Raw genomic sequence first — 10,485 nt, forward strand, 5'->3', positions numbered from 1 at the left:
CTCTTTCATGAGGAAGTGCTTCCTGATACCCAACCTAAACCTCCCCTGGTGCAGCTTAATGATTTTGTATATTAACAAGGCTCTTCACAAATGGACCTTAAAGAATGCAAGTCTTCCCAGGGTAAAAGGGGAGGTCCCCACATGGGCCTATAACTGATGATAAAGAGAAAAGGTAAAATAAAAACTGTTCACAGTGGAGGGTGTTACCAGTAGGCTGTCACACGAATCCATCTGGGACCAATGTTGCTCAGTGTATCTATGAATGACCTAGAAAAGACACTAAAGAGAAGTGAAGAGAAATTACAAAATAGTCTCACATTGCCAAGCATCATGAGATCAAAACTAAAATGAAGCATAAGGAGTTGCAGAAGAACCTCAGAGTGAGTGACTACTGAGTGACATACCAGCAGATGGGAGTTCAGTTGAAAACTGAACAGGGGGAAAGTATACCAGAAAAAAAGTTTAACATTCCATACTGGAGTCCCTGCTAATCAAGAAGGAAATCTTGGCTGTCACTGATTTCAAATCAGTCAGAAGATAAAACTAGGTTAGGAGTTATTAGGAAAGGAATACAGAATAAAGGAGATGATCTTGTTTTACCTCACTATAAATCCATGCTGCTCCTACAGACTGTCTGTATCCTCCATTGCCAAAATCATACTGTAGCATAGAAAATAAGTACCAGAAAGGGAAGAAAGCCATGATCAAAGATTCAGAAAAAAAATGTCTAGATGGAGAAATTGAATACACCGTGACTCCATAGCATAGGAAAGAGACTTTTCATGAGGGCAGTACAATTCTATAACCTCATAAATGCCCTGGAGAAGATGTCTAGAGAGTGATGGTAAACTTTTTGTCATAACAAGAACTATCAGACAGGAATTTTGAAATAGAGAAAAGCAGGGAACAACACAAACAAATACTGCCGTGAGATGCAGTGAGGGCTAAAAAAAAATTTTTCTTCATTTAAAAACTTGACAAATTCAAGGAAGAATTGTTCATGAAACAGCTACATATTCAAAATTACTTGTCCCTGACTTCCTAAGGTCAACCTATAGTCTTCAGTAAGACAATTTTAAAAGAGTATAATGTTTTGCTGCGTTAGAGTGCTACAAAAGAAAAAAATAAATTGACTGTGGAACACCCCATCAAGGCATAGTGCAAATCAAACAAAGTCAGGCTTTAAGCTTCACATACAGTATCTGAACAGTGAAATAATCAAATCACCTACCTATATAGCCAGATGGGTCCCATCCCTTTTCATGTGGTTTTAGATTGACATCAGAAACAGAATTTGTCTGAATGAGAAGAAATAAGCTATCAGAAATAAGCTATCAGAATCTGCCCTTTCGACTTAGTTGTAGGCAGGATTAAAACTCCATATTGCTGAATTGATATCATAATTATAGCTGAATTGTCATGTTTCCATATAGAAACATTTATCTTGAGTTTAAATAAGATATTTTTGCATACTAAAGGTTTATTTATCTGCAGTTCAAAACCCAAACTGTGCATCTATTTCTGAAATGGGTAGAAATGCTGTGTGTCTGACACTGAAGAGTTTTATTTGGGTTTCCTTTGCCCTTGGTTAAATGGGACGTGGCTGAAGGGATATTGTTCATTGGCAGTGGGTTGGTAAGGGACACTGCCCTAGAACTTGTACACTATGAGGCTGGGTATATGGTCTGCTTGTGAGCTTTGCAGAAGTGGAAATGGCAGTTGGCTCATACTTCACCCTTGTCATTAGTGCTTGTTGCAGTGTGAAATTTCCTTGGCCAGGAGGGATGGTTAATCCTAACTGAAGAAAGCACCATTGAAGAGTACCTAGTTATGATAGAGCCTGAACTAAGACTGTTTTATTCATTTATATTCCAAGATCTCTCTTATTCCTTCACTGAAGTATTTGTTGAGATCAAAAGAAGAACTGCTGATCCTTTCCAATAAATAAGGCTAAGAGAGCCTTGGGACATACTCTGGATTACCTGTTCTGAATTGTCCCCACACTGGTGCCCAGGCCTGGGGTGCAATCGGAGGTTCTGCAGGCTCTCACCCTGCATAGCTGGGTTGAAGGGCTGCTCTGAAACCCCAGCAGCAGCCTGCTGGGCAAGAGCAAGGTGGGAAAGGGCTGTGTGAAGCTGTGCCTGGGCCCTCAGCCCTGCACAGGGCTGGACTCTGAACAGACCCAGGTGACCACCCTCAGACCTGCTCTGATCCTCCTGCTTGGGTGCCATGGGTCTGCATTGGATAGGTCAGAGTCCTGCCCCACCATCACCCTTGGCTTCCTGGATGGGGGCACTAGAGCCTGGTGAGAGAAATAAGCACAGATGACCCCTCAGGTCCAGGGAGTCACCTTCTCCTGGGACAGCAATGACTCTGAGCAGCCTTGACCTGCCTGGAAGACTAACTAGGTAACAGAGTCCCTACATCAGTCACTGTACTGATCCCTCCTGTACAGCTGCACAAGGTCTAAAAGGCCTATTGTGCAGGCTGCCCTCTGTAACTTTCTTCATGCACTTCAGAAAAGACTCACTGTCTGTTCCACTGTCTTGCTGCACTCTCCATAAAGAATTTTACAATCAAGACGTAAAATGGTCTGCCTAATTCTTTGTGGCTTGAGAATGCTTATGAGGTCCTGAACCAAAACTGCCTTTGAGATACAGGAATTTACACCCTCCAGCAGTTCTTTGGAAACATTTTTTAGCACTAAATATATTAAAAAATAAATAAATTCCTAGCCATGTACAGTTCTTTGGCTCATCCACGGGAGAATGAGTCCCTGCTTGAGCAGATCTCTCAGAAAGTAGAGCAGAAAGGACTGGGCATTGTTCTGAAATGAGAACCCATAGTCAGGATGACTCAGTGTGCAGAAATGTACTGTAATTATATCTGTGGGCTTTCATTCACTGATTTAGCTATTTCATGTTTATAAAGTTTGCTCAGAAAGCCTCTTTTCTGTATGGCCTTGTTAAGGACATATTTATATTTATGACACCCATAGTCTGACATTCTTCTGCTGTACCAAAGGAGAAATGCACTTTTCCCTGTTAATAATAATTAAAAAATCATTGTTATATAGGACTGGCGTTTTCCCTGCCTTTAATTGTGTTTGCTATCCAAGATCAGTTTATAGTGTGCTTTCAAACTCTGTGGAGATCACACCCCTATGAAACACTGGTTTATCTGTGTTCGACCACAATTTGAAAATTTTGGTTTTCAGGTGTTGGTGGAAAGGGGGTTGCAAAGCTGAAGCCTTTTTTCTTCCTCTCAACATGCCACGGGTAATTCTGCAGCCTTGTATTTATGCCAGCAGAGAAAGCTCCTGCAGCTTCAAACACACACAGATTGCCTTCTGCAACTAGACCCAGCTGTGCATATCAGTTCTGATTCAACCAGCCATCTTGTCTGAAATGGTCTATTACAGATTCAAAGTTTGAAGTTCAAACAACGTCATTCTGCTTTAAGTCTTGTGAATGCTGAAGGGGAAAAAATGTCTATTAGATTTTCATGTTCCCTGGATAAAAATCCAGTCTTTTGCTATGTTTGTATAAAAAAAACCCATGCTGTTATATATTTTTCACTTCCTGCAGTCATACATTTCATAGAAGATTGCAGGTTTTTGAGATTCTTCTTCATAGGAGAAAATTCACTTTCTCCTAGTACTGAGAGTCATAATGGATAAGCCAAGATGAGGCAGGAAATGCAAGAAATGTCTCAAGTGTTGTATGCCCTTTATTAATAATGAGCCTGAAAGTATTTTAGTATTCCAGGCAGACAATTAAAATTAGATGGGACCTAGAGCTCATTAAGAAACATGAGACTGATTATACTGCACTGTGCCTCTGCCCCCAAAGAGCATCATTTCATTAAACCTGGCTTTTTATAAAGCTTTCTCTTACCCTCTTGTCACACAATCCAAACATAAGCAAATAGAAGAAAATGTACCTTCTCTGTCTTCTCACGTTTCACATTTTGCAATGGAGACATCAGTTCTTGTCTCAGATTAATGTCTGTGTACACAGCAGACTAGCAAAATCTCCAGACTAAATGGATCCATTCAGGATGACCCTGTAATCGTTATGAGATGCTTTCACCAGTAATTATGTCCCTGGACAGTCCATGTCATCACAGATCTAAAATATTTGCTTGCAGGCTGCAGTTGGCCTGGCAGAAAAAGCTGCCTATGATATCATTGATAAGAAGTGGTCTTACAATCAACTGCATTATCTCACAATTTTCATTCAAGAATTGTCACATTTTTCGCCCTTCATTAATCTCATGAGATACCAGAAGCTGCCTGTAAAACCTTGTGTCAACAGAAGTTTATTGATTTCATCCATTAAACACAAACCCATATGGATTCCTGCAAGTTTCAGTTGTCGGTCTAGGGTGTTGGTAACACAGGAAAACCACTGCGACGTGATGAGTCTTTTAGACTATAGCTTCGTGTTGCACTTAATCCAATTTAAGTGCTGCCAAAATGCTGATCCTGCTCTTCCTTTCTCCCATCCCTGGCTCCTGTCCTTGCATTAGCAATCACATGCCTGCATGGTGATTTGAATCAGTTTGCTGATCCCACGGGAAATGCTTCCACGTCCTGCTGGATTAGTCTCTGTGGCAGCAGTCTCTGGATGCCATGCAGCAGGGACACCGTGGGTGTGGGAGGGAGGGAGGCCAGTGCATCTCATTCGCTTGTAGCCAGCACTTAGTTGGGATGGGGCAGAAGGTGAAACTCCATCCAGAATGTCCTGTTTGGAGTGGGGTGGTGGCTCCAGCTCTTTCATACCTCAAAATCCACCTTCTCAGCTTGCAGCAAGGAATGCTCCTGCCCAGAGTTTAAGCCCAGAACTGAGGATCAGGAGTGGTAAGTCTTTGCAGAGCAGGTACAGAAGCAAACAGCTACCTTTGCTAGGTAATCTGAGAGCCTCAGTTCCTAAGAACACCAGGCTGTAGCCTTCCCAGTCCCAAAATTTAAAGTCCAAGAAAGAGCAAAAAGCCAGAAATCACAAATATCCCACAAACTGTGAGTTTGTTATTTTGGGAGGTTTTCTATTATGAAAATGAATTACAGCTTGTAAGCTGTTTTCCAACATATGAACCTACCATCATCCCTGCTAAGTATGTGTGTGGGACAGTTACAGCCTGTAATAACTGGGCCACCACAAAAATGCAGGTCCTGTGCCTGTGTCCTCCCACCCTCCCCATTGTTCCCATCCCACAGCCTTCTAAAACTGGTTACCCAGTAAGTTCCTGTAGTGCTTGGAGTGCTCTGCCACACCCCAGCCATCTTCCACCTCTTCCTGCAGACCTCCTTTCATTCACAAAAATCTGCTGCCACTTCCCACTTGTACCAGACCTTTGGCAAGATCCCAAAGCCTCGTGCTCCACTGGCTTCTACAGTTGCTGGCTCAGTTTTCCTCCCGACTTTTTCAAGAGATCAGGCTTCCTGCGGTTTTTGGACTCTTCTTCCAGCTGAGATGGTGGATACTTGCAAAGAAGAGCAGATTTTGCTGTTTCAAACCAGCACCAGTGTTCTTCCCCGCTCAGAAGTAAATTTACATGGCAAGTTATGGGCTGTATGCTCACATTAACACTGCAACGGGGTGGCAGAGCTGCACACACTTCCCATCCCGGTGTCTCCTGATAGCAGAGGGATTTTTCTTAGCACCATAGCTCCTTGTAGAAATGATCAGAGGGAACTGCAGAAGGCCACAAATCTACTTTTATTTTCTGAGGAGGCTTAAGTGAGAAACACACAGATAAGCCCTTGAATCTGCTACCAAGAATTATCTGTACTGACTGTACCTTCTGAATAGAGCAAGAAATAAAGAGACAACCATGCTTGATGCTTTTTATACAGACTAATTGACTGGAAAATGGGAAACATAACTCCCATTTTCAAGAAGGGAAAAAAGGAAGACCCAGGAAACTATAGACCAGTTGGTCTCACCTCTGTGCCCAGCAAGATCATGGAGCAGATCCTCCTGAAGGCTCTGCTGAGGCACATGAAAAACAAAGGGGTGATTGGTGACAGCCAACATGGTTTCACCTGCCTGACTAATGTGGTGGCTTGTACGGTGGGGTCACAGCATCAGTGGACAAAGGAAAAGCGACTGACATCACCTACCTGGACCTGTGCAAAGCTTTTGACACTGTCCTGCATGACATCCTGGTATTGAAATTGGAACAGTATGGATTTGGTGGATGGACCACTCAATGGGGTAAGGAACTGGCTGGATGGTTGCACTCAAAGAGTGGTGTTTAATGGCTCATTGTCCAGATGGAGACCTGTGATGACTGGTGTTCCCCAAGGGTCTGTACTGGGACCAGTGTTATTTAACATCTTTGACAGTGACATGGACAGTGGCATTGAGTGCACCCTCAGCAAGTTTGCTGATGACACCAAAGTGTGTGGTGAGGTCAACATGCTGGAGGGGAGGGACGCTGTGATGTGAGTCACTGGAACAGGTTGCCCAGAGAAGTTGTGGAAACCCCATCCCTGGAAGTGTTCAAGACCAGGTTGGATGGGGCCTTCAGCAGCCTGATCTAGTGGGAGGTGTCCCTGCCTATCCAGGAGGGTTGGAACTCGTTGATCTTTAAGGTCTCTTCCAACTCAAACCATTCTATGATTCTATTAAATGCAAATTTCTGCTACACTTGGTGTGCAGAATTCACCTAGACTGCTTTTCCTAGATCAGGTTCTAGTTTATTATCTTAATACCATGATACAAGGATCTACTCTCAGTTCTGCTCATTTTGCTTCTTGCACTCGGACTATATCCTGCCCTCAACTGCACCTTCCTCCCAGACTCCCTCAGTGCTAGTCATGGCCTTTCCCTCCCTTCTCTGAGAAACTCTCCAGTGCCAACGTGCCACCCGCCAATATGGAAGAGCTGCTGTAGTTATATGCACTGATGGGCTCAAGCAAAGCACACTGACATCAGTGGAAAGATTATAATCAACTTCACTGGATTTTTTATTTCTCCTGTTTCCAGATAGTACATAGGCTCCTCAGCCCATGGCACTTCTTCCTCATCTTCTTTCCCACTTGTATAAAGGCTGACACTATAGCCACTGACTTATTTCCTTAAGTAAGTGTCTCCAAGAGCAGGCTTGGGTTGCTTTATAATGCAGCTCTGTGCTAGCATTTATTTGCATTTATGGAAGTAAAAGAAAAATTTCTAACCTGGTCCTTATTAGAGCTCAAGGTTTTACCATGTGTTTTTATGTCATTCTTCCAGCAGAAACACAAGGCCCTGTATTCATGTTCTGGCTGTTAAATAAAGAACAAAACACTTTCAAAGTACGTGTATCTGTGATTTTGTACACATAAAGTGTTTGTATAGAATGATTTGGCTGTTTAACCAACCTCTGTAGGGATTATTTTTTAAGCATTTCAGTTCAACTTTAAAATTAAATTCCAGGCTCCCAAGAAGTCCATGTGAGGATGAGGGTGCAGCATCACGAGGGGTTTTGATTTCTCAAAGACTACCCTTTCCAGTGACTACCTCATTCTTCAGCACTGGCATCGTTTCATGTTAACTTAACCTAAGCTGGAAACCACACCCCTAGCCTCCAGAGATCCTGAGCTGAAGTTTCATCTGTTTCTGTAGGGCAGACACCATCTAGGACACAGCCCGTAGGAGCAGCTTTGGTGAGAGGGATCAGGCTGCAGCAGTCCCTGCACACAGGTCCTTGGCCCCAGCCTGAAGATCTGGTGAGGAGTGCCTCAGGAATTGCCATCTAGAGATTCACCTAACTCCTCCCATGCCAAAGCTTTGATACCTGGCATCCCAAATTCTCAGACATCCACCCTTCCCAAACTATTTCAGCATGCAATGCCACAGTAATCCAATTTTCTTTTCCTAGCAGTCCTGCCTGCGAAGCTCTACCATCCAAGTCACAACTCCCTGCAAGTCTCTTCTGCTTTGAAGACCTCCTCAAGGCCAGTTGCCTCTGGGCCCACCCAGACCCTGCATCCTGAATATGTCTGAGTTTGACCCTAGAGTTTGTGGGATAGGTCAAAAACCTGCTTCTCTATACACTTCAGGAGACATCAGTGTGAAAAAAAACAGTCTTTAGGAGACATCTAAAACTGAATGTCATTTGGGAATGAGATGCGCTTCAAGTAAATTTCCTTGATGGACCGTGTCTAGCTGGCATGGCCAGCTAGTGCCATCTCAAGAGACTTGGGGCTCCTATCAAAAGTGGTGATGGTGGCTTTCTTTTTAAAGACGGGCTGAGCTGAGTGGTTGCTCAGCACACATCAACAGCTTGAGAAGTCATGCAGGAGGCAGGAATCTGAAACCACTGAATCATAGAATCACAGAATGCCAGGTTGGAAGGGACCTCAAGGATCATCTGGTCCAACCTTTCTACGTAATACTATGGTTTGTATGAGATGGCTCAGCACCCTGTAGAGCTGAGTCTTAAAACTGTCCAGTGTGGGGGAATCCACCACTTCTCTTGGGAGATTATTCCAATGTTTGACTGTCCTCACGGTGAAAAATTTACCTTGGGTGTCCAACTGGAATCTCCCCAGGACCAACTTATGCCCATTACCCCTTCTCTTCTCCATGTGACTCCTTGTAAAAAGGGAGTCTCCTTAGTAGATGCCGAAAAGTGCATCCTTAGTCTGTCAGGACCGAATGTAGATCAACCCAAATTCTGTATCCACTTCAAAATTATTTTTTTCTGGAGTGCCTCTATATCCCTGTATTAACATGGTGCTCTTTTCTCTAGGCACGGATCCACTGGGTCCACAGAAGCCAGTTCTGCTTTGCCTGGCTGACAGTTTGCTCATTTGCAAAAACTCCCTCAAACCTACTTGTGGCTTTGCTTGTTAGGGCAGGGTTTCATGCCCAGGATTTAAATTCCTGCAGTTAAATTGGACTAAGTGCAAAATGAAGCTGTGACTTTTTCATCTTTCAGAGTAAAAGCGTTGGGTATTGCAGAATAGTGGGCTTTATTCTTGTTCTTTACTATCCTTCAATACCAAAGTCTCTTTATATAACACCACGTAGGATTCTGGGCAGTTTTAACAAGCTTTACAAAGTTTTTAAGGAGACATGCCTTCCACCTGTGCCGCCAGGGACCATCTCTTGCTTAAATCCATCCAGGTATTTTTATTTTTCTACACGTGCAGCAGCCCTGCGGTCTTCAAAAGGGACACTGATCCACGCGGGAGGTGCTTTCATAGGGTAACTTAGAGCCTGAGAATCCTGCGAGCGAAAAACGCTGCAGGGCAGGATGCAGCAGAGTTTCCTCGGCACCCCCCAGCCCGTTCTCCCACCCCCGCGGAGTGTTTTCCTGCCACCTGCTGGTGGGAAATGACCCGCCGCCTCCTCTGTTCTATCGTCTCCGTCGGTGGCACGGAGCGGGGCATGAAACACCTCTGGTGGTGCGGCAGGTGTGGCCACCGATCCTCGCAGAGACCTCTTAAAAGCTACTTGCGATTTGAACTGATCCCGCTCAGGACGTAGGTACTGTCCGAAAAACAACAGCCCCCCTTTTGCTCATCTTCCCCTCCCCCTTGTCCCCCCCTGTGCACTCAGATCAGCTGTTAAACCTCCCAGAACGGGGGCTGTGACGCCTTGTGCACCTGTGGGCATCAGGCATGTAAGCAGAGCTTTGACACAGATTAGGAACAAGCGTGGGAAGGTGATAAAAAAATTAACAGCAATAATAGAGAGTCTGTTGAACTGCGGGTCCTCGCGTTACCTCAGTGGTGCTGAACTCCACCAAACCCTGTCCCACGGTGGTGCCTCCAGGAGGAACAGCAGTGATTGAATTGGACTGGAATTGGGGCACCCTCAATTGCTCTGAACCAGCTCCTGGTAGAGTAGGATGATTTCAGGAGTTGCTACTTTCTCTTTGATGATTTTGTCCATCTTTCACTGTCTAAGGTGCGATTCAGTTGTTTAATTATCAATATTCTAACCTGTGCAAGATGTTCAGTGATATTATGCCAAAGCACTGTATCAAGGTATGAATGAAAAATGTAAAAGTAATTTGTAAAGTAACAGTATTTATAGCTGGCTTGCAAATACTTCCAGCAATTTAATTCCAGGAATTAAAAAAAAAACAACAACACAATAACTTTGTATAGACATTTGCCTAAAATTATAGAGAAGTCTTTGAAAGGATTTTGAGGCTTGTGGGCCCATTTTCAAGAACAGCAAATGGCAGCAAACAGATCAATGTAGGTCACAGAATCTGACTTTGGACAGTTCTAAGTGCCCTGGTCAAGTGTCATTAGGTTAAGCTAACGAAGAGTAGGAAAAACATGGAAGTTGTACAGTATATTTGTAATATTAGTAAGCATACAGACATACACATTCCTGTATGAATGTGGCCAGACATGAGTGCAGATTTGCTTGCCTGAACAGGCATTCATAATTCATCAGTCTTGCTTTTTTTTGATATTATTTTTTTAAGATTTTTGTTTATTTTAAATAAGAACTGAAGTTAGAATGAACAACTGTTAAT

The sequence above is a fragment of the Apus apus genome, chromosome 1 (assembly GCF_020740795.1).
Source record: "Apus apus isolate bApuApu2 chromosome 1, bApuApu2.pri.cur, whole genome shotgun sequence".
NCBI lineage: Eukaryota > Metazoa > Chordata > Aves > Apodiformes > Apodidae > Apus > Apus apus.